General features: G+C 47.3%; 1 protein-coding gene across 9 annotated transcripts in view; it reads left to right on the top strand.

Moving 5' to 3' along the window:
• The window catches only part of LOC141080387 (uncharacterized), a 382167-nt gene that overhangs the window by 312528 nt on the left and 45446 nt on the right, over positions 1-24193 (top strand). The gene's annotated exons all lie outside the window — the stretch shown is intronic.

Below are 24193 nucleotides of genomic sequence, written 5' to 3'. Positions count from 1 at the left end.
GATTCCTGGCGGACGCCTCAGCTGAATCCGTACGATTCGCGGCCAGGAATAATTCTTTGTCCAATGCGGCTCATCGAGCCATTTGGATGAAGACCTGGTCAGGGGACTATCAGTCAAAGAATAAGTTATGTGCCATACCCAGGTGGGAGGGTATTTTGGGCCGGCCTTAGATGAGATCCTGGAGAATGCCTCGGTTGACAAAAAAGGTCTTCTGGAGGAAAAAACAAAAAGACAATTTCCCTTTCAGAGACCCCGATCTAAGAAATATAGAGGGAAGGGGAAATCACCTCGATGGGAGTACACAAAAGGGGGGAAAAGTAGGGCTCCCCCATCTCGCTCCACACAAAGCTGCAGGAGACAATGACGCCATACCTGTAGGGGGTCACCTCAGACACTTCGCGGGGGCATGGGAACTCATCTCTCAAAACCGATGGATCCTCAATATGGTCTCCCAGGGCTATACCCTCGAATTCACAGAACTCCCCCAGCACGGTTCGTCGTAACAAATCCTTGGTCTAGGACCCTTATAGACCCCATTTGGGCAGACATAAAGGACCTGCTAAAATCAGGGTTAGTAGTTCCAGTCCCAGAAAAGGAAAGATGGCCACTAATCAACCCTCTTCACCGTAAAAAAACGTTGGGGGACAGTCGCACCATTATAAACCTAAAGCCATTAAATTAGTGGATCCGATACAAATGTGTTATGAGTTCATTTTCTGCTCCTCCAGTTGAGAGTTCTCCTTCCGTTCTCCTTCTGGTGGTGACAGGAGGTAGTGAGGTTGGTTTAAATGGTAGTGATTGTCACGCGGGGCTTAGGTCAACTAAGGCAGAAATACCCGGGGCCCCTGTGGTGTCCCTTTAACTAGGGGAAACCCTGTCTCACCCTCAACTCAGGGTTTTTGCTGATGGTGCAAATGCCTGAGCCTCCAACCTTTCCTTATCTCCTGCTCAGCCCTAAGCTTAACCCTCCACCCTCCACCCAGTGAGGAGACAAACCACCAAAGCCCCACACAATAATGACAGACAGGGAGAACTTAAACTGCACCGCGCCGCATACACACAGGACTATACAGTAATGTGAACAGGGCACAACAAAACACAAATATGGAAAGGCGAGAAGGTAACAACGGATCATACGACACCAGATATGAATCTCTCTCTCTCCAGCACCTCCACTCCAGACCGGAACCACTTGGTATGAAACACAAGATATATTCGGCGACGCCCATAGGCCAGCACGACTATTTAAAGACCGTGGGCGTGACCAAACATCCAACCTGATCTCCAGCTAGATTAACCCCCGATAGCCTGAGAAAATCAAGCCGGAGCCACTGAGGCTATAGTGGACGGAGGTGGAACTACCTCTGCCTGCCGGACGCTGTGGTGTGAATAGCGTCCGACATGACAAGTGGACGGAGGTGAAACTACCTCTGCCTGCCGGACGCTGTGGTGTAAATAGCGTCCGACATGACAGTACCCTGTCTTCTACGAGGGACCCCAGGGCCCTCAAGACTCATAAGACCCGGCTTGTCCGGATGACGACGGTGAAAAGAACTGACTAGCCGATCCGCATGTATGTCCGAGGCTGGTACCCAAGACCTCTCCTCCGGACCATACCCCCGCCAGTGTGCCAAATACTGAAGAGTACGGCGCACTACTCGAGAGTCCACTACCTTGGAGACCTCAAACTCTAAATCGCCATCCACCATGACCGGAGGTGGCATCGGCGTCGTGTCCGCCATCCACCTTTTTCAATAAAGCCCTGTGAAACACGTTGTGTATCTTGTATACTGCAGGAAGTTCCAACCGATAAGCAACTGGGTTAATGATGGCAGCAATCTTAAAAGGCCCAATAAACCTTGGACCCAATTTTAAAGATGGAATTTTGAGTTTTATGTTTTTAGTCGCTAACCACACCCATTCACACACACACAGGTCCAGACCTGGCATGCGTCTACTGTCAGCCACCCGTTTGTATCTCGCACTCATGCTCAACAATCGCTGTTTCACCCTCCTCCAGACCCATGATAATTGAGCTCCTAGCTGGTCCTCCTCCGGGATGCCCCCCGAGTCACCCTGACGTAAGGTACAAAATTGAGGAGGTGGACTGTAAACACAAAAGAACGGAGACTCTCCCGATGACTCTTGGCAGTGATTATTTAACGCGAACTCGGCCAGAGGAAGGAAAGTAGACCACTCCTCTTGGTTGTCGGACACAAAGCATCGTAAATACTGCTCCAGATTTTGGTTCATGCACTCAGTTTGACCATTTGACTGTGGATGAAACGCCGATGAATGTGACAACTTGATCCCCAAACGTGAGCAAAAAGCTTTCCAAAACCTCGCAACAAATTGAGTTCCCCTATCAGATACTATGTCCGACGGAACTCCGTGGAGTTTGACCACCTCCTGCACAAACACCTGAGCCAATGTCTTTGCATTGGGCAAGGAAGGCAATGACACAAAATGCGCCATCTTTGAAAATCGGTCAACCACCACCAGGATGACCGTGTTCCCCGCCGAGGCTGGCAAGTCAGTGATAAAATCCATGGAGATTTCTGTCCATGGCCTATTAGGTACCCCCAGAGGCTGTAGCGTGCCAGCAGGACGGGCTCGGGGCGACTTGGCCCTAGCGCACGTGATGCAAGCTGCCACGTACGAGACTACGTCCTGCCGAATTTTGGGCCACCAGAAACGACGCGATACCAGCTCCAAGGTGCCCTTAACCCCTGGATGACCAGCCAGTACTGAGTCGTGGTGTTCCCTCAACACCTTAAGACGAAGATGAAGGGGTACAAATGATTTGTTGGCGGGAAGTCCTGGAGGTACCTCCTCTTGGGCCTCGGCAATCTCCGCCTCTACCTCAGTCGTGAGAGCCGAAACCACTACACCTTCCTGGAGGATGGGTACCGGCTCTTCCCGAGGTTCTCCCCCCGGAAAACACCTGGACAAGGCATCCGCCTTGGTGTTTTTAGCCCCGGGACGGTAAGTCACCAGAAAATTGAAACGTGTAAAAAACAATGCCCAGCGAGCCTGCCTAGGAGACAGACGCTTGGCCGACTCCAGATAGAGCAGGTTCTTATGGTCGGTGATGACTGTGACCTGGTGAGCCGCCCCCTCCAAGAAGTGTCGCCATTCCTCAAAAGCCAATTTGATGGCCAACAACTCCCTGTTGCCGATATCATAATTCCGTTCGGCCGGCGACAGCTTCTTGGAGAAGTAGGCGCATGGATGCATATCGCTCAAAGATGAGCCCTGTGACAGTACTGCCCCCACTCCCACCTCAGACGCATCAACCTCCACCACAAAAGGTTTAGACACATCCGGTTGCACCAGAATGGGGGCTGAAGCAAAACTGTTCTTCAGACGCTCAAATGCACGTATCGCCACCTCAGACCAGCTAGCCAGATCGGTACCTTTTTTTGTCATGTCCGTGAGCGGTTTGGCTATAGTAGAAAAGTGTTTTATAAATTTCCTATAATAATTAGCAAACCCAAGAAACCGCTGGAGCGCTTTCAGATTATCAGGCCTTTCCCATTGCAGCACCGCTTGCACCTTCGCGGTGTCCATTTTAATCCCTGCGGCGGACACAATATATCCCAAAAAAGGCAACTCCTGAACAAAAAATAAGCATTTTTCCAGCTTAGCATAGAGCTTATTCTCACGGAGCAACTGTAACACCTGCCTGACATGCTCTAAATGAATGTCCCGGTCGCTCGAATAAATGAGGATATCATCCAGGTATACAATCACAAATTTCCCCAGGACATGAGCAAATACATCATTAATAAAATGTTGGAAAACAGCAGGCGCGGTTGTCAACCCAAATGGCATAACCAGGCTCTCAAAATGACCCTCAGGAGTGTTAAACGCCGTCTTCCACTCATCCCCCTGACGGACCCTTATGAGGTTATACGCCCCCTGAGGTCAAGCTTGGAAAACCACTTTGCCCCCGCCACCTGGTTGAACAAATCAGGGATCAAAGGCATCGGGTATGGATCACGGATCGTAATCTGGTTTAACTCCCGGAAATCCAGACACGGGCGTAACCCCCCATCTTTCTTCTTAATGAAGAAAAACCCCGCTGCTACAGGCGAGGACGAAGGCCGGATGTGTCCTTTGCTCAGACTCTCCGCGATGTAGTCTTTCAGAGCATGTCTCTCTGGACTAGAAATATTAAACATCCTGGCCTTAGGTAATTTGGCCCCGGGTTTTAACCCAATCACACAGTCATAGGCTCAATGTGGAGGCAGTTCTGAGCAACCCCTCTCAGAGAATACATCCGCGAAACCCTGCAAAGCCTCCGGAAGGCTGGGCGTCACGGCGGACACACATGTGGCCAAGCAATTGTCCTGGCAGAAACCACTCCATTGGACTATGTCCTGAGTTTTCCAATCAATCACCGGGTTGTGCCTGGACAACCATGGAAAACCCAGGACCATTTGTGCTGGGAGATTACGGAGGACCCTACGTGTAACCCACTCAGAATGTAGGACCCCAATGTGGAGTTTCACCTCAGCCACAAACTCCGTAATCTCCCCTTGTGGGAGGGGAGCGGCATTAATGGTAACCACCTGAATAGGATGAGGGAGTTTTTCGATTTTAAACCCGGCAGTGCGTGCAAACTCCTCATCTATAAGATTGGTGGCGGAACCGCTATCCACAAACACTGATATAGGTAGCTCTCTGCCCGCGATAATAACCTTGGCAGGGAGCATACATTGAGATACCATCATGGAGGATATGCATACGCTCAGTTGGGCCTCCTCCATACCCACTGAGCTTAACAGTTTTCCGCCGGTGTGACCTTCTTCGGTAGCACAGAACAAGCGTTAACATAATGACTTCTTTTACCACAGTAAAAACATGCTCCGGGCTTCCTGAACCCAGGAACGCGACGCTTTACCTGTGACACCCCCGCAATTTGCATAGGTTCAGTGGGCTCACCTGCAGCAACCACACTTGCACCTCTGCTTTCCCCCAGGGGTAGCGTCTCCTGTGCCCCCTGACGCAAACGGCGATCGATACGTATAACCAAGCTCATAGCAGACTCTAACGATGCAGGAGTCTCATACATCAGGAGGGCCTGTTTAACTCTTCCTGAAACCCCATGAATAAACTGACTCCGCAGCGCTGGGTCGTTCCACTGTGTGTCTACTGCCCAACGGTGAAATTCTGAGCAATAGTCTTCCGTCATACGTTCCCCCTGACGGAGGGCGCGGATTTTAGATTCCGCTAGAGCCAATCTGTCAGGATCATCATAAATGAGCCCGAGTGCAGAAAAAACATTATCGACAGAATGAAATGTAGCAGAGTCAGCTGGTAAGGAAAATGCCCATGCTTGGGGGTCCCCACTCAGTAATGATAACACCAGACCCACCCGCTGAGCCTCATTACCTGAGGAGACCGGGCGCATGCGGAAGTATAACTTGCAGGCCTCCCGAAATATGACAAATTTGCTGCGTTCCCCTGAGAATCGTTCTGGCAGCGGGATCTTCGGCTCTGCACCGATACCTGCAGATGCCGTTTGCACCTTCGCTACTACCAGGCCCTGCTGCTGAACTGCCCCTTTCAACTCGGAGACCTGTAAGGACAGCGCCGCCAACTGGCGGGTTATGGAATCCATGGGATCCATGGACTCCTGAAAAATGTAGGCCGATTATAATGTCACGCAGGGCTTAGGTCAACTAAGGCAGAAATACCCGGGGCCCCTGTGGTGTCCCTTTAACTAGGGGAAACCCTGTCTGACCCTCAACTCAGGGTTTTTGCTGATGGTGCAAATGCCTGAGCCTCCAACCTTTCCTTATCTCCTGCTCAGCCCTAAGCTTAACCCTCCACCCAGTGAGGAGACAAACCACCAAAGCCCCACACAATAATGTCAGACAGGGAGAACTTAAACTGCACCGCGCCGCATACACACAGGACTATACAGTAATGTGAACAGGGCACAACAAAACACAAATATGGGAAGGCGAGAAGGTAACAACGGATCATACGACACCAGATATGAATCTCTCTCTCTCCAACACCTCCACTCCAGACCGGAACCACTTGGTATGAAACACAAGCTATAATCGGCGACGCCCATAGGCCAGAACAACTATTTAAAGACCGTGGGCGTGACCAAACATCCAACCTGATCTCCAGCTAGATCAACCCCCGATAGCCTGAGAAAATCAAGCCGGCGCCACTGAGGCTATAGTGGACGGAGGTGGAACTACCTCTGCCTGCCGGACGCTGTGGTGTGAATAGCGTCCGACATGACAAGTGGACGGAGGTGAAACTACCTCTGCCTGCCGGACGCTGTGGTGTAAATAGCGTCCGACATGACAGTGACCTGCCACCTAATGAGAAGGATAACGACTGGATCTCTGGAGTATCAGACTGGATATTAGACAGCCGACGCCCTATCCTGCTGCTGGTGATTCAGTCTGCTTCTCAGCTCTCTTCCAGTCTTCTTAAGTTAAGTTTGTTTTTTGCTAATGTTCACACTTGTGCTTGTTGGTCAATTCAGTTTCTTATAGAATCATAGAATCGTAGAGTTGGAAGGGACCTCCTGGGCCATCTGGTCCAACCCCCTGCTCAAAGCAGGATTCGCTAAATCATCCCAGTAAGATGTCTGTCCAGCCTCTGTTTGAAGACTTCCATTTAAACTAGAACTCACCACTTCTCGTGGCAGCTTGTTCCACTCATTGATCACTCTAACTGTCAAAAAGTTTTTTCTAATATCTAATCTGTGTCTCCTCCCATTCAGTTTCATCCCATTGCTTCTAGTCTTTCCTTGTGCAAATGAGAATAAAGTTGATCCTTCTACAATGTGACAGCCCTTGAGATATTTGTAGACCGCTATTAAGTCTCCTCTCAGTCTTCTCTTTTGCAAACTAAACAATCCCAAATCCTGCAACCTTTCCTCATAAGACAGGGTTTGCAGACCGGTCACCATTCTGGTTGCTCTTTTCTGAACTTGCTCCAGTTTGTTGATGTCTTTTTTAAAATGTGGTGCCCACAATATTCCAGATGAGGTCTGGCCAAAGAGGAGTAGAGGGAAATAATGACTTCACGTGATCTAGACTGTATGCTTCTGTTAATACATCCTAGAATTGCATTTGCCTTTTTTGCTGCTGCATCACACTGTTGATTCATATTCAGTCTGTGATCTATTAGTATACCCAAGTCTTTTTCACATGTGCTGTTGCTTAGCATAGTGACCCACCTCTCTGGTTTTCTGGGACTTAGTTTCTTGTGTGGTCAGCTTGCCCCTGCTGGGGCTATGCTGAACTTCCACTCCTATTTATCTGTATTTGCCAATTTGCCTTTTTGTCCCTTATTAGATTGGCCTCTTTTTGCTCTGTTTCAGAATATTTCAGAATGCTGATATAGTGGGAGAAGTCTAGTGACTTCAGGGTTAATTTTGCTATCAGACATGTTGGACATTATTTTTGGTAGGGTTTTTTGGCAGATTGCAGACAGTGGCTTTTCTTTCCTGTCCTTTCTAGTTAGTCGGGCCCCATCGCTTGCTCAGCCTATTTTCCTGCCTGTGTATGTGTTTTCATCTTGCTTCACCGTCAATACATGTGTGGGGGCTGTCTTTTCCTTTGGGGTCTGCTCTGGGGCAGTTAGTTTTCCCTTTTCTTGCTTTAGGTTTATGTAGTCCTCCGGCGGTGACAAGGCGTCTAGGAACAATGTAGGAACGCTCCACTGCTACTGTTAGTTGTGTGGTTAAGATCAGGGATCTGCAATCTGCATAGTGACCAACCTCTCTGGTTTTCTGTGACTTAGCTTTTTGTTGTTCCTCCTCGGTGACCCATTCATAGCACAAAAGATTCCGATTGGAGTCTCTAAAGACCACCACCCCACTGATACACCGGAATGCGGCTATGTGCACAATAGATCTAAAAAGCGCATACTATCACGTTCCCATCCACCCTCACTCTCAGAAGTTCCTGTGCTTTGCACTAAAAAAGGAAGCAGCTACTACCACTGTCAGTTTCAGGCTCTTCCCTTCGGCTTGGCTTCAGCACCTCGAGTATTTACGAAGCTTGTCGCCGAGATGGTGGCATACTTGAGGCAGAACGACATAATCATCGCGCCATACCTAGATGACTTCCTGGTAATATCCCAGTCAACGGCGGAGTTAAAGCAACAACTAGTCTCAGTGATAACCACGCTCGAAAGCCTAGGTTGCATCTTGAACAAGGAGAATTTGGACCTGCAGCCCAGTACCCAGAAGAAATTCCTGGGAGTCATGTTGGATTCCAGGAGAAGAATTTCGTTTCTACCAGAGGAGAAAAAGAAACCCATCAGGGACAAGGTTCGTCAGCTATGGCGGGATCAGAAATCCATAAGGACTGCTATGAAGATCCTGGGTACCCTGACCGCATGTATACCCTGTGTAATGTGGTGCCAGGCCCACACAAGAGGCCTACAAAGATCCTAACAAAGGCCTACAAGAGATCCTAACAAAATGGGACAGACGGCAGTCCTCTCTGGACAAGAAGATTCGGCTGTCCCCAGCATTGAAAGCATCGCTAAAATGGTGGATCAGTCACAGGAATATCAGCCAGGGGGTGCCTTGGATCCTATCACCATCCGTAACGATCATCACGGATGCCAGCAGAGACGGATGGGGAGCCTATCTGGAAGGAAAGTACCTGCAGGGAACACTTCCCGGAAACATCAGCGCACAGTCCTCAAATTACAGAGAGCTACGAGCAGTGTGGGAGACATTAAAACGAAGCAGCTCAGAGCTACGGGATCAACACATAAAGATCATGTCAGACAACATGACTACAGTAGCCTTCCTAAGGCATCAGGGGGGCCCAAGACACAGGAAACTGCAGGACCTAGCAGCCCGCATCCTCACCTGGGCAGAAAACAATGTTCGCTCCTTGTCAGCAGTACACCTAGAAGGCTCCCAGAACAGCATAGCCGATTATCTGAGCAGACAGGAAGTCCGAGCCACCGAGTGGGAATTGAAGGAAGAGATCTTCAGAGATCTGTGCCATCGGTGCTATATATCGGAAAATTTGGAAGAAGTTCTGCTCAGAAGGTGGTAGTACCCCCATAGACCCGTCTCGCCCAAATTTCCCTCAGATCCTTGACTTCCTGCAGGCAGGATTTAATAAGGGCCTAACTCCAAGCACATTAAAAGTCCAGATAGCAGCTCTAAGTTCTTTCTTTAAATTCTCCTTGGCCTCTCATCCATGGATAGCGTGGTTTACAAAGGCCATCCAGAGATTGAGACCCACGTTAAGGAAAACGGTTCCCCCGTGGGACCAAAATCTGGTACTTAACACCCTATGCAGGCCTCCTTACGAGCCAATATCCGAGATAGACATCACAAGGCTCACACAAAAAAAATCTTTCTGGTAGCCATCACCTCAGCCAAACGGCTGGGCGAAATCCGGGCCCTGTCAGTCCAGAACCCCTACATACAGATCTTCGAGGACCACATAATACTAAAACTGAACGCAGGTTTCCTCCCTAAGGTGGTATCTCCCCAGAATTTAAACCAGGAGATAGTCCTACCCTCATTCTGCCCATTTCCCAAAAACGATAAAGAAAAACCCTTTCACTCATTGGACGTCAGACAAGCAGTCACACGCTACTTAGAGGTCACGCAAAAGTGGCGACAGGACACAAAATTGTTTGTCCAGTACGGGGGTAAAAATAGGGGTAGAGGCGCATCTACACACACCCTAGCAAGATGGATAACATCAGTTATCGCCTCAGCGTACGAAACCAAGGGTTTACCTATAACAGAGGGGCTTAGAGCCCATTCCACCAGGGCAGTGGCAACATCATGGGCAGAGAGGGCGGGAGCCTCAGTAGAGCAGATATGCAGGGCCGCCACCTGATCTACACTAAACATTTTCTGTAGACATTACAAATTGGACTCGTTAACAGCCAGCCAGACGACCTTTGGTCGTATGGTGCTGCAAGCTGTAGTCTCACCCTAAGCGAATTCCTACTTTGGTATTCCCCATCGTGCTGTCAGGATAGGACTTCCTGGAAAACGGAGATTAGACCTACCGGTAATGTTATTTCCAAGAGTCCATCCTGACAGCACTGGTAGTTCCCTCCCGATGATTTGTATTTGTGTTACTATGCTTGTACTAAATCTCAATAAATATTAATTGCATCCATACTGGTGTGGTACTTGGAAAAAATCACTGGAGTGTGGATGTGGGAGGGGACCTTTAACCTCTCGTGCATTTCCTGTCCCTGTAAGGATGAAAGGACAGCCCCATCGTGCTGTCAGGATGGACTCCTGGAAATAACATTACCGGTAGGTCTATTCTCCATTTTTTCTAAGGTTTTATGGACCGATGAAATGAGAGTGACTCTTGATGGGCCAGATGGATGGGCCCGAGGCTGGATCAGTAAAAGGCAGAGAGCTCCACTCCAACTCAGATGCCATCAAGGTGGAGGTGGGGTACTGGTGTGGGCTGGTATCATCAAAGATGAACTTGTGGGACCTTTTCGGGTTGAGGATGAAGTGAAGCTCAACTCCCAGACCTACTGCCAGTTTCTGGAAGACATCTTCAAGCAGTGGTACAGGAATAAGTCGGTATCGTTCAAGAAAAACATGATTTTCATGCAGGACAATGTTCCATCAAATGCATCCAAATACTCCACAGCGTGGCTGGCCAGTAAAGGTCTAAAAGAAGAAAAAATAATGACATTGCCCCCTTGTTCACCTGATCTGAACCCATAGAGAACCTGTGGTCACTCATAAAATCTGAGATCTACAGGGAGGGAAAACAGTACACCTCTTGGAACAGTGTCTGGGAGGCTGTGGTGGCTGCTGCTGCACGCAATGTTGATCGTAAACAGATCAAGCAACTGACAGAATAGAACGATGGAAGACTTTTGAGTGTCATCATAAAGAAAGGTGGCTATATTAGTCTCTAATTTTTGGGGGGTTTTTGAATGTCAGAAATGTTTATTTCTAAATTTTGTGCTGTTATATTGGTTTACCTAGTGAAAATAAGCAAGTGACATGGGTATATATTTGTTTTTTATTAAGTTGCCTAATAAATCTGCACAGTAATAGTAACCTGCACAAACAGATATCCTCCTAAGATAGCCAAATCTAAAAAAAAACCCACTCCAACTTTCAAAAATATTAACCTTTGATATTTATGAGTCTTTTGGGTTGATTGAGAACATAGTTGTTGTTCAATAATAAAAATAATCCTCTCAAATACAACTTGCCTAATAATTCTGTACACAGTGTAAGGTTCTAAAGTTGGGTTCTGCAACTGAAACAATAGTAGAAAGCACTCAACTCTATCTTTCAAATTGCAAAAGTTTAGTTGTTCTGTTTATCATTAGGCAATCAAAAAACATGGTGTTTCTATAAAAAAAAATGATATTTCTGAGGCTGAGGCCTTGAATTCCAGATGCTAATCATAATGCAAAAGACAAGAGCAGTTAGAAGTGTGACTGGCCTCACACTGTGATTTTCAAAGGACTCACAAGATATTCAAAAGGAAAGTTATACTCATCCTCACGTATCCCCCCACAACTCATTTTCTGATGTAAACCTGGCCACTGATGATCTCTGCTTCCTTGTCCCACTTCGACACACTGGAAATATCTCAGCCAAGGGCTGGTTCAAGTCAGTTTACACTGCAACTAGTGACTTACTGTTGACATTTCCTTCCTTTTATGATGGAACCAAGAAGTAGAGACCAACAGGGACTAGGGAAGTATCAGAACAGGCACTGTATGGTATCAGTGAGGGAAAATATTGCTTCTTTAGGGTTTGCTCACACTACTGTATAACATGGCCAAGTGCTGTCCGATGTTTTAGCACTCGGACCAATGTTATACTACAGGCTAATGCTGATCTATGATTATTTTATCATGCCAATTCGGCATGAGAAAACGATTACATCATGTTGTTAGTTCCTCCGATGGTCGGCTCTCGCTCACCCATACAAGTGCATGTGATACATTGGACAGCGCTCGGATGACATTGTAAGGTGTCTCAGAAAAACACCCCAGTATGGCTTTCTACTTCTGTAGCTAACTGCAGTGAACTTGCTTGTCGATTTCCTTCAACCCTTCTCATCATGAGGTGTTAACTTCCGTGGCCAGCCTGGACATCTCAGTGAGATGGTTGCAGTTCCATTTTATGTCTGATAAGTAAAGCCATGCTGATCTTCTTGTAGCCTTCACCTTTTTAGTGTAAAGAAATGTTTTTCTTTTCAAAGTTTTATGACATTTCTCTTCCATGTGGTGCCATTGCTGACAGCATGAATGGTGAGGGGTTTTCTTTAATTCACAACCTTTCACAAGCAACTGTCTACTGCTTAATGAATAATTAGACTTACCTGTGGTTGAATTCTTGGTAATTAGAATATTGTAGTCTAATAACTTTGCTCCTAGGACTTTCATTGGTGTGTACTCATTTGCAACATGGTCTTGAATTAATTTGTTATGAAAATTACTTTCTTGTGTGTACATTAACAAATCTTGTTTGTAATCAATGGTCCACATTTGTGGGGATTTTTTTTTAGTATGGTTGATTCTGAACTGAAACTAAAGGTTTTCTGACTAATCTGTTGGAGTCTACTCATTTATGCTAAATACTATATACAAGATTGCTGGCAAATTTTGCCAAAATCATCCAACATCTTGACTGTTTCTCAATCCATACTTATATGCAACTTCTAAAGTAAAGTCTATTCCAACACTAATACTTGATGTCAGTATAGGATGATCTCATCAGAACATTGTTATAAAAATACACATAAGAAAAGGCTGTTCTTCTATTTTATTATTACAAATTGTGTTTCACACAAGAATTTAGATTCTGATAAAATTTTAAGGAACGTTACTCAGGTTTACAGTATGTAATTAAGATTAAGAATATGTAATTATTGCTGTCCATTAGACAGTGTATAGCAGCATAAGATGATATTAGTAAAGCTATACATTATCTGAAAAATACACTCACTATTTTACTGTGTAATTATTGTTAATAAACTATTTATTTCTGATACATTAGTACTAGTGTTGAACAAAAAGATTCCCACTATCCTGGTCCTGCATCCAGTCCCTTCCTCTGTCGCAACTGGACCACTGCAGCAGTTCAGCTGGAATCCAGAGCCTCACATTCTGCGGTCTCCCATTGTCTTTCGACTGTAGAGGAGATTGCTCAGCAATCCCGGCTTCCCAGACGCTCTGCCCAGACCTGCTCTGTAGGGCTGGCTATTGCTGCCACCTTTGGGTCAGCAATGGCAATGCAGGCTGCTCAGCAGCAAATCGCTCCAGAGGCTAAGTCCTTCTGTTGCTCCACTGAGCATGCTCACGAGACGACCTCCAATTGAAGATCGGGAGTCACATGTCCAGGTCCTTCTCCAGATCTGATGGATGCATGAACCTGCGAATGACTCAATAAGATCCCCACCCTCTGATATTACGAGTGTGTATAGGGACTTAGCTATAGAGTCAGCGCCAGACAGTGGCAAGCTACAAGCCACTACAGCATCCTCCACAGTGCTAGCGTCCGACAGTGCACCTGCTTCCAGGCATTGTCGGCTAGTGGCAGCATCTGTCGCTGCGCTGCAGTCTGCAGCTCCTCTTGGCGTCCGCCGTTGCGACGCCGCATGCACGGGAGGTCTAGATGGATGCAGACCCTCTGCCTAGGGCCCAGCTCCTGCGACCATATACCGTGCGTGCACTTCTCTGAGACCTGTGACGCTAACAGGCTCAGCCTTTTTGTGATTTTCACTTAAGGCAACTCTGTGAGTAAACAGAGATCGCTCAGCGCACCTGGGTGACGTTCAACCCACGTGCATAATACCGCCATATTGTACGTCCGCCATTAGCTATCAACAGTGTTAACACCTTCTGCACGGTGGACCCCGGGCGGCGAACGCACTTTATGTTATTTTATATTTAGTGCATTCCGCTGTCCCTAACAAGACTATGGTACACTAGATGAGGTGCAAACAACAAAGGGTTAATTTATTTACCGTTAAGGAATGCAGTGTTTAGGAAAATGCAGAAACGGGTATGCAATGAAAATAGACAATTTACAAGGATAATATTCTCTAGCTGGGCCGTCAAACAGCATGGAGCACCAACTATAAGAGCTCAGAGTATTTATCCAACTGACAAGACAACACAGTAAAGTAATGTATGATGCTACACTAACTATAACCTATCTGGCCTCTGGTACACCGGCCACACGGCTACCGTGGTCTATCTATTGCAGCCTATCCTAAACCCTAGCACGTGCACAGAAGAGGTTAACACTCACAATAGCGTTGGTATATCAGTCTAATCCCAGTGGCCCCTGCAGCTTTGCAAGATGGTGCGCACTTCTTCCTGGAAGCTCTGTGCAACGTGGTCTTTTCCTTGTGTTTAAGGAGAAAAAGAGAGCTACTAGGTAGTGAGTATAAAAAAGAGTATCATTTTATTAAATGAATAATCAGGACTTACAACATTTTAACATATAAAAATGAGCAAAATGAGACTGTAGCAGGATAACCCAGGGGCGACACAATGGGGGCACCAATGCCCATATACACATAAATACCATCAAAAAGGTTAATAACAAGCGTATAACCAGGTAACAGGTGTATATACAATGGGGGATCTCAAAAAATAAACGGTCTGAGTATATGAGACAGCAAACAGGTCAACATAAGGTGAATAGCAATATGCATGTGCAAAGCAAAGCTATAATGGACTTCCTGCGCTAAGCAAATCTCATGAAAACATGTGCCAAGTTGAGACCGAATGAGAGAAACTCACTACAAGATGTGTAGGGCAGCGGAAAAGACCCCAGGACCGGGTGTAAAAGCCCCAACGCACATTTCGCGTGCACAAAGCACCGCTTTCTCAAGGGGAGTATCTGCAGGAAATGTAGAAGGACCTTAAGAACACATGTGACCCGGTCAGCTGGTAATCGCTGGGCCAATAGTAGCGGTGAAGTCGGAGCATGCGCACTGCGCGACGGGACCCGGCAAGAGCAGGAAGACGTCAAGTCCCCAAGCGTACGCGCAGAGGGAGAGGGGAGTTCCCAATGAGCGCGCGAGGGACATGAAAGACGCCTGCCGCATCCCCGGGACCCGAGCGCACGCGCACACAGCGCTACTATGCCACCAGCACAGTAATGGGGATATCCATGACTGCGGTAACCAGAGCAATTAACCCTGTCAGGGTGTCGCAAAGGCAACATATATAATCAATAATGAAGGTTGACACCAGCACACAGATGACAAAATCCATAGCAGCAATCAACTACAAGGATTTAACCCAATTACAGGGTATCACAATAACATAATATATAATCAATGATAAATATTGCACATAAGCAGATAGTACAACAGAAAGTGCAAAGTACATAGAACAGTATATATATATATGCAAACATCGCAGTATAAGATGTACGGAGATACAAAATTGGACACACAAAAGAGATGCACAAATACAAAAATGCAAAGTTACAACATTGCAAAAAATAGGAATCAGTCATATTATAAAAAGTAATCCGCAAAGGAAGATAGCAGAACACTGGCCCAGATAATAGTAGATCCAGGGAAGACAAATGTGTCGTCAGGTCCAACTGAAGAAATAAATATAAAAGAAAAGTTATTAAAAAGGTTAAAAACAGAGATAAAAAAAAAGCCCGGATACGGGGTCAAACAGGAATACTACTGGAAACAATAATGAGACATAAATAGAACCCATAACACTCAGACAGATACATCCCGCGGGCGCCCCATCCCAGTGGTCAAAGAAATGAAGAAAAAGTGAGGGATTAATTTAGGCCTGCGGGGGTCATGGTACCCAAAGTAACTATCCACTTGGCTTCGACTTGTGCCAAAATCTTTTTATAGTCTCCGCCTCTCGCTCCAAGATGGATACAATCAATCCCTCTTACCTTAAAACTGGAGGGTTCACAGTTATGATGTTGATAGAAATGGCGCGGGATTGTTTTTACTAAAGAGGGGTCGGTCGCAGACTTGGCCGCGCAAATGTCCCGCACATGCTCCCTCACTCGCATCCTCAGCTCTCTAGATGTCAGTCCAATATAAATTTTTGGACGGCTACAGGTGGCATAATAAATCACATTCTCTGTATTACATGTGATCCTATGTCGAATGTCAAATGTTTTTTTGCCATCAGAGGACTGGAATGTGGAGCAGCGCAGGACATTTGCGCAGGCAAGGCAACGGCCGCATTGAAAGGAGCCGAGTACAGGATCACGAGAGCCAAATGGACATTTAACAGAAGGAGCGTAGTGGCTATGTACCAGGAGGTCATTGAGATTTCTTGCCCTCCTGGCAGTCATGGATGGAGAGATACCGAGAGAGGTACCCAGAGATGGTTCAGCGCCCAATACTGACCAGTGTTTCTGGAGTACCTGCCTCATGTCATCCCAACAGTGGTTAAATGTAGAAATAAATCTAATCGGTCCAGAACCCGTGGACACAGGTCAGGATCGATTAGATCTAAGGAGACTGACGCGTGGAGTAGCCCTGGCTCGAACATAGCCCTTTTTTATGCATCTGTTGGAATAACCACGGGCCCGAAAACGAGATGCCAGGTCGGAGGCCTGTGTCTCGAACCAGCCAGTTTCCTACTCCACACTGATGAGGGACAATACCCCGAAACAGCTGTATGTGGATGGATACCATGTTTTGGCATAGGTGGTTTCCTTCATTGGAGACTGCCTTTCCCGTGGTTGTTCCTTCCCGGGCAAAGACCTGGCTGGTCATTGCTTGCGTTGAGAAACACGTAATGGTGTCTCCGTGGCTTCCGTTTTGCATGTTTTACATATTTCCCATAAGGGATGGGGCAGTGCTCTAGAATCACTGCGTTGAGAAACACGTGATGGTGTCTCCGCAGTGTCGGATGTTGATCTCCATGAGTTCATTCATCCTCCTCTTCATAGTCTTTTTACTAGGCATTGCTCCTACCAGCCAGTTTCCTACTCCACACTGATGAGGGGCAATACCCCGAAACAGCTGTATGTGGATGGATACCATGTTTTGGCATAGGTAGTTTCCTTCATTGGAGACTGCCCTTCCCGTGGTTGTTCCTTCCCGGGCAAAGACCTGGCTGGTCATTGCTTGCGTTGAGAAACACGTGATGGTGTCTCCGTGGCTTCTGTTTTGCATGTGTCTCGAACCTGGCATCGAATGAACAGATTCGCCTCATCCTCAGGAATTGACCGACTGGAACGGCCCTGATGGTAGAAGGATTGTGAGCAGAGGACGTATGAATCAGAGCATTAACCGAAGTCGGTTTACGATAAACATCGGTTTGTATTTGGCCGCGATGATCGACATCTAATGTGATATCAAGGAAATTAATCCGCTTATGGTCGTAGTTATATGTAAGACAGATATTATATGTATTCTGATTCAGCGTGCCCAAAAAATCGTCGAGCTGCTGCACTGTCCCGTCCCACATAAACAAAATATCATCAATGTACCGATGCCAGCACAGCACATGGGATGCGGCCGGCACTCCCCCATCGCCAAAGATGGATCTTTCCCAGTAGCCAAGGAAGAGGATGGCATACGAAGGCGCCCAGGCCGCACCCATGGCTGTGCTACGCATCTGCATGTAAAATTGGTCTTTAAAAACAAAAAAATTGTCGGTGAGGACAAAGTGCAGCAGCCCAAGGATAAACTCACACAGAGGGCCATCCAGGTCGGACGTCCTGAGGAAGAAGCGAGCCGCATCCAGCCCAAATGAGTGGTCGATGCAAGTATATAGGCTCTCCATGTCAGCAGTAACTAGAATGGTATTGGGGTCCACAAAGATGCCATCGACCCTGGCCAAGACGTCAGTGGTGTTGCGTATAAAGGTAAAGATTCAACAAGAGGTTTTAAGTAAAAGTCAATAAATTGGCAGAGCCGATCACAGGGTCCGTCAATACCAGATACTATGGGACGTCCTGGAGGGTCGAGGGCATCCTTGTGGACCTTAGGTAAGAGATAGAAAGTCAGGACCCTAGGACACCTCACAAACAATCCATCAAAGATTTGTTTCGTGATGACATTATCATTCAAAGCATCAGTAAGAATGCACTGAAGGCCGAGAGAGAAGGAGTCCAGAGGACTGGAGGGTAAACGGGTGTAAGTATTAGTATCTTTCAATTGGCGAAAGGCCTCTTACTCATATTTTGTGTGAGGCCAGACCACGATGTTTCCCCCTTTATCAACCGGCTTAAATACGACATCAGGTAATGATTGTCATTGAGTAATCGTGGCTCGTTCTGCACGAGTCAAATTATCACGGTGTCACCAGGTAGAAAGCTTCTTGAAATCCTCACTGACAAGTCTAGTGATGATGTCAATAGCAGGACTTAAAGACAAGGGGGGAAACTTTGTGGATCTGGGAAGAATAAAAGATGGAAACCTACTTGAATCATGAGAGGCCTGTTCACCAAGAAGATCCTCAAGGTTCTGGAGAGCCTCTCGACCTCACTCATGGGTCCACGTGATGTCTTTTTGTTGTGGAGTGTCCTGAGGAGCAACTTACGGGAGAAGAGATGCAAAGCCTTCAGAGCTGTGAAGAAATGAAAAGAGTTGGTAGGGGAAAAGGAGAGGCCCTTGGAGTGGACCCTCAGCTGTATGTCACTGAGAACATGGTTAGATAGATTAAGTACCTGTACGCCCCCCTGTGAATGTGCAGGAGTGGGCATATTGGACTTAGTTTTAGTAGTCTGTCTCGTGACCACACGTATAGATGTACCTCCCACTCCATTAATTCCACCAGAAGAAGGATTTTTTGAAGGCTTTTTATGGGGGTTTGCTGTAGGCACATTATCCTCCCCGGACATATTGGATCTTCTAGAAGATGACCTCGATCTTGAAAATGAAGAACCACGATATTTTGATCGTGATCGGTCAGGCATGTTCCGCCATCTATAAACTCGAAAATTGTTTTTATCCTCAACATCTCTTTTAAACTTCTTGGCTTTGATAGACTGCATCTCCTGTGCCCATTTTTCTAAAAGGGTGTCCATTTCTTGGTTGAATTTTTTTAAATCATCACTATTCATATCATTGCGGAGTTTGATCTGTAATGCCTCAATTTCTAGCTCCAAAGATGTAAGAGATTTTTGATTCATCTCTATAAGGAGTTCCATGAAACTACTAGAGCACGTATTGGCCAATGTTTCCCAACTGTTTTTAAAATCCTCATCTAAGATGGGGAATGAGGGGAAAACCTGAATTCTCAGACCCCTAGGAATGAGGCCCCTATAGATGTATCTGTCTAAAAAAGCGTGGTTCCACCATATGCGGGTGCGTCTCCTCAACAATTCCTTGAATTGGTTCATTAATTCCTGTAGATCCCTGTTAGATCCCCCAGCGCACCCAGCCGAAGTATCCTGCAATGAGTCATCGATTAAATCACGCCACGTCTGGTCACGTGCGCAAAAGTCCATATTATGGCCAAGGATTACTGTGAAAAACACAGAAAGAGTTAGTAAAGCAAAAAACCTTGGTGGAAAGAGAAACACCACACAGAAACGCAACCCCTCCCCTCTCCAGTCTGGCAGAAGAAACCAAACAGTCTTTACAGCAGGGAAGCACAGAATGTCCCACTGCTCTAACCAAGGGGGTTCTGGCTCTTAAAGTGGCAGCTTGTCTCTACGGTCCATAGCAACACCACCCTTTTAAATGCCTCCCTACTTAAAGATGGTCGTTCTCGACCATCACAGCATTAAGGTTGCAGTGGGATAGAGCCACTTGCAATGCGGAACAGCACCTATAGGGTAGAAAACACAAGCGGAGAAACAGACAGAGAGCACTGTTCTATGTATCAGGCTCTGTTCTATGTATCAGGCTGGTGGAACCCCTGCAGTGGAGCTCTGGGACCTCCAGATGTCTTGACTATCTTCCAGAGGAATACTTGCTGCAGGAGTTGTAGTAGGCTCTTGTCTGGACTCATCGTCACGTGGCGGCAGTGGTGCCTCCGGAAGATTACTATCTCTGTCCGGCTGAGGGCACCCACTGGTGTTTCCACCGTCACTCGTGACAGGCCGTCGGCATTTACATTTTCAGTGGCAGAGCGATAACGGATGGTAAAGTCAAACTTGGCCAGGCGAGCTACCCACCGCTGTTCCAAGGCCCCCAATTTAGCATTCTCAAGGTGGGCCGGGGAGTTATTGTCCGTTCGAACTTGAATCTTGGTCCCTGCCAGGAAGCCCGCAAACTTCACTGTCATGGCACACACCAGGGCCAGGAGCTCTAACCGTAAAGAGCTGTAATTGTAGGGGTTTCTTTCGCTGTCGTGCAGGGACCTGCTAGCATACCCGATGTCTATCTGATATCCATCCTGTATTTGGGAAAGTACTGCACCGAGTCCATGAAGGCTACCGTCTGTGTACAACAGGAACAGTTGATCAAAATCTGCTTAAGCCAAAATCGTGGCTGAAGTAAGAGCATTCTTTATAGCCTGGAAGGCCTCATCTCGCCTCTGGTCCCAAGGGATGCACTGGGTCTTCGGCACTCCGACGGTCCCCCTCAGCAACTCATTTAGGGGAGCCGCCACCATTGCGAAATCTTTGACAAACCGTCGGTAGTACCCGGCGAGCCCAAGGAAGGCCTGGAGTTGCCTCACTGTTCGAGGGACTGGCCAGTTCTGGATAGCATCCACTTTTTCCGGTGAGGGTAGAACCCTGTCTTGTGACACTATGTGGCCCATGTACTCGACCTCTCTCTTGAAGAGGTGGCATTTCTTTGGCTTCACCTTCAGATTATGAGCCCGCAGTTTTCCAAGTACCTGTCCAAGCCGGGCAAGATGGTCTTTGAACGAGGCAGAGAACACAATGATGTCATCCAGGTAGATCAAAGAAGCCTCAAAGTTTAAGTCTCTGCACTACTCCTGAATCCAGCATCTGCCTTAGTAATGTCTTTACCTCTTGATACATCTTGGGTAGGATATGCCGGTATCGTTCTCAAATTTGACGAACGTCCCCGGTTGGTATCTCGTGTGTGATCGCTTCGGTACAGCCAAAATCTTCAACGTGACGAGCGAATGCGGCCTGATTTTCCCACAGCATAGCTTCTATTGCCTGCACATGCTCAAGGCCTAGGGCCTTCACATCCACTTCCATTTGATCCAGGATGACCCACCCATTCCACTCCGGGGTTGGAGTCTCTTCGGCCCTGCTGCGACTGCCAGAGTCCACCCGATACTTTCTATTGGCGATAAAGACATCTCCTTCTGACTCACCACTTTGCCCTTGTGCAAGTACACCCGGGCCAGATCTGTCCCTCGCGGCAAAGTGACCTCCCCGGGGCCCACGTTCAAAGCTCTTATGGACACGTGTCCTCGCTGGACCACCGATATCGTACGAGCTATCATGATTTCTTGGCCCGCTCCTCCGTCTACCACAGGCTGAGCAATCACCTCCAGCCTGTCAAGTTTGCGATGAGTCTGGAAGGTGTAATTTACTTTCTCACTCGGGAGGCAGGATTACAGGATCTTTCCCTGGGCCATGATAACCCCTACCTTCTGATAGGACGGCACACTCTTCTGGGTCCCACAGACGCGGATCAATCGCTGAAGGGCTTCTTGAGTAGGCTTGTGTGTAGCAGCCTTCTTCCAATAACTGGGTCCCTGTTTGGTAAACATTATCTGATCGAGTTCTCGTAGGATATTCATTCCCAGTACTACAGGCACATCTTCTTTGATGGGCTCAGGGACTAGCAGAATCCCTTTCTTTCCCACTTCTTGCCCACAGATTCCAATCTTCATCCACATGACCCCTGTGACCAGGATTGGTTGCTGATTGGCAGCAAACAACTGGATCAATGTCTCCTTCTCTAGCTTGGCCAGGGCCTGAAAATGCTGTTTGAAATATGATTCTGGCATCGTTGTCACTTGTGACCCAGTATCTATCAAGCAATCCACTGGAACACCCTCAAATTCGGCACACAGGATGGGAGTCCCAGCAATCAAATGTTCATTATGATAAGGTGCGGCTTCTCTTCTTGCCTCCCTCGCAGAGTGCTGCGTTACTGCAGGGGTTGGTAGTTTAACAGTGGCTGTGACTGGCTTTGAGCATAATTCCGACAGTCTCTGGCAAGGTGCCCTTGTCCTCCACATTCCCAGCATTGGATGCCTCCTCTCCGCCGAGCCTGTATTCGTGCCTCCGATGTCTGACGGGAAGTGACCTGCACCCACCGATCCCTTATGGGTCAGGCCGAAGAGTGGTTTTATGAGTACGATGGGTCAGACTGTTGTTCTCCCATTCTTTGCTCCATCCAGGTTAATTTTTCTTGCATACTGACAAGAGACCGCTGCTAGTCTTGCACTACCTGGACCAGCTCCTCCTGATGATTTGGGTCCCCTCTGGTATTGGCACCCTGGACACTCTTCACCCCAGACGAGTAGCTATCTTCCTTGCTTCGGGACACTGCTTCTGCCAGGATTTGATGGAATGAAAGAGCCGGATCTGCGTGGACCCATTCTGACAGTGCTCTCCTTAAGGATGTGTTGTGCAGTCCCAGAATGAATTGTTCCCGGAGTATCCGGTCTTTGAAGCCCATGCCACTGAGCCCATCTGTCTCTTTCCTCTGCACTTCTGCCAACACTTCTTGCAGTGCTGTCGCATACTGGGAGATCACTTCCTCTTCCCGCTGCAGTCTAGAGAAAAATTTGACACAAAAATGTCCCATGCTAGCAGTCTTGCCGTAGATCTCTTCCAAGAATTTCACTAACTCCTTCAGGGTACTACGGGTGAGTTCCAGCTGTAGACAGACATTTTTATGGGCATGTCCCTCTAAGGCAGTCAACACAATGTCCACTTCAAGGTCTGTGCTGATGTTATAAATCTTCAGGGTGCTTTGAAGTCGGGACAACCAATCAGACAGGGGGATATTAATGCCGTCAAATTTTGGAAGCACACTAAATATGGTGCCCTTAGGGAGTGTCCATGCAGAGGTTCCACTAATGCCCACAGCATCCCCACTAACGCTAGCACTCTCGATGTTGCCACCTGCTGCCTGCATCTTGGTGACAGTAACCCTGTTCGCAGCGCCACTTGAAGCGATGGCCGGGGGACCACCACAATGCAGGGAGACTACGGTACACAAGATGAGGTGCAAACAACAAAGGGTTAATTTATTTACAGGCAAGGAATGCAGCGTTTAGGAAAATGCAGAAAAAGGGGTATGCAATGAAAACAGACAATTTACAAGGGTAATATTCTCTAGCTGGGCCGTCAAACAGCATGGAGCACCGACTATAAGAGCTCAGTGTATTTCTCCAACTGGCAAGACAACACAGTAAACTAATGTATGATGCTACACTAACTATAACCTATCTGGCCTCTGCTACACCGGCCACATGGCTGCCGTGCTCTATATATTGCAGCCTATTCTAAACCCTAGCCTGTGCACAGAAGAGGTTAACACTCACAATAGCGTTGGTATCTCAGTCCAATCCCGGGGGCCCTGCAGCTTTGTTGTGTGAAAACCTCAAAAAGAGGAAAAAATCCTCCAAAAAATTCAGATACAAACCAGACAGGCCTAAATGCATCTGCACTAATACAGGGTGCAGCGGACCAAGTAAAATGGCAGCTGCACAGGTGCATAAATGCCAAATGAAACAGCCAGCCTACAATCAGGGATTGGCCGTGGGGTACACCAGTGCAGAAGAAATAATCCGCATGTGGCAGTGTTCACACAGGGAATGCAGGGCTTCTGGTTCACAACCTCTTAGTAACACCATATAGGGGGGCTGCCCAGTGCCAACTAGAATGCATCCCGTGTGAACAGAGGCGACAAGTTTGCAGAACCATTTGGGCCCAACTGCACCCTGAAAAAAATATAAAAAGTGCACAAAAAAAATATCAATATATGTAAGGTATTGGTTGATATTAAGGCCTTAATACGGAAGCTGGCAAACTGTGTGAAAGTTCCTTACACTGGGCAGCACGGTGGCTCAGTGGTTAGCGCCTTGTTCTCCCCCTGTTTGCGTGGGTTTCCGCCGAGCACTCCGGTTTTCTCCCACACTCCAAAGACATACTGATAGGGAATATAGATTGTGAGCCCCACCGAGGACAGTGATGAAAATGTGTGCAAACTGTAAAGGGCTGCGGAATATGTTAGCGCTATATAAAAATAAAGATTATTATTATTATTAATCTCAAAAAGAGGAAAAAATCCTCCAAAAAATTCAGATACAAACCAGACAGGCCTAA

The sequence above is a fragment of the Dendrobates tinctorius genome, unplaced genomic scaffold (genome assembly GCF_039654945.1).
Source record: "Dendrobates tinctorius isolate UK_male_01 unplaced genomic scaffold, ASM3965494v1 ptg000016l, whole genome shotgun sequence".
NCBI lineage: Eukaryota > Metazoa > Chordata > Amphibia > Anura > Dendrobatidae > Dendrobates > Dendrobates tinctorius.
The sequence above is the reverse complement of the archived record's forward strand: the minus strand, read 5'-3'. Positions and strand labels throughout refer to the sequence as shown.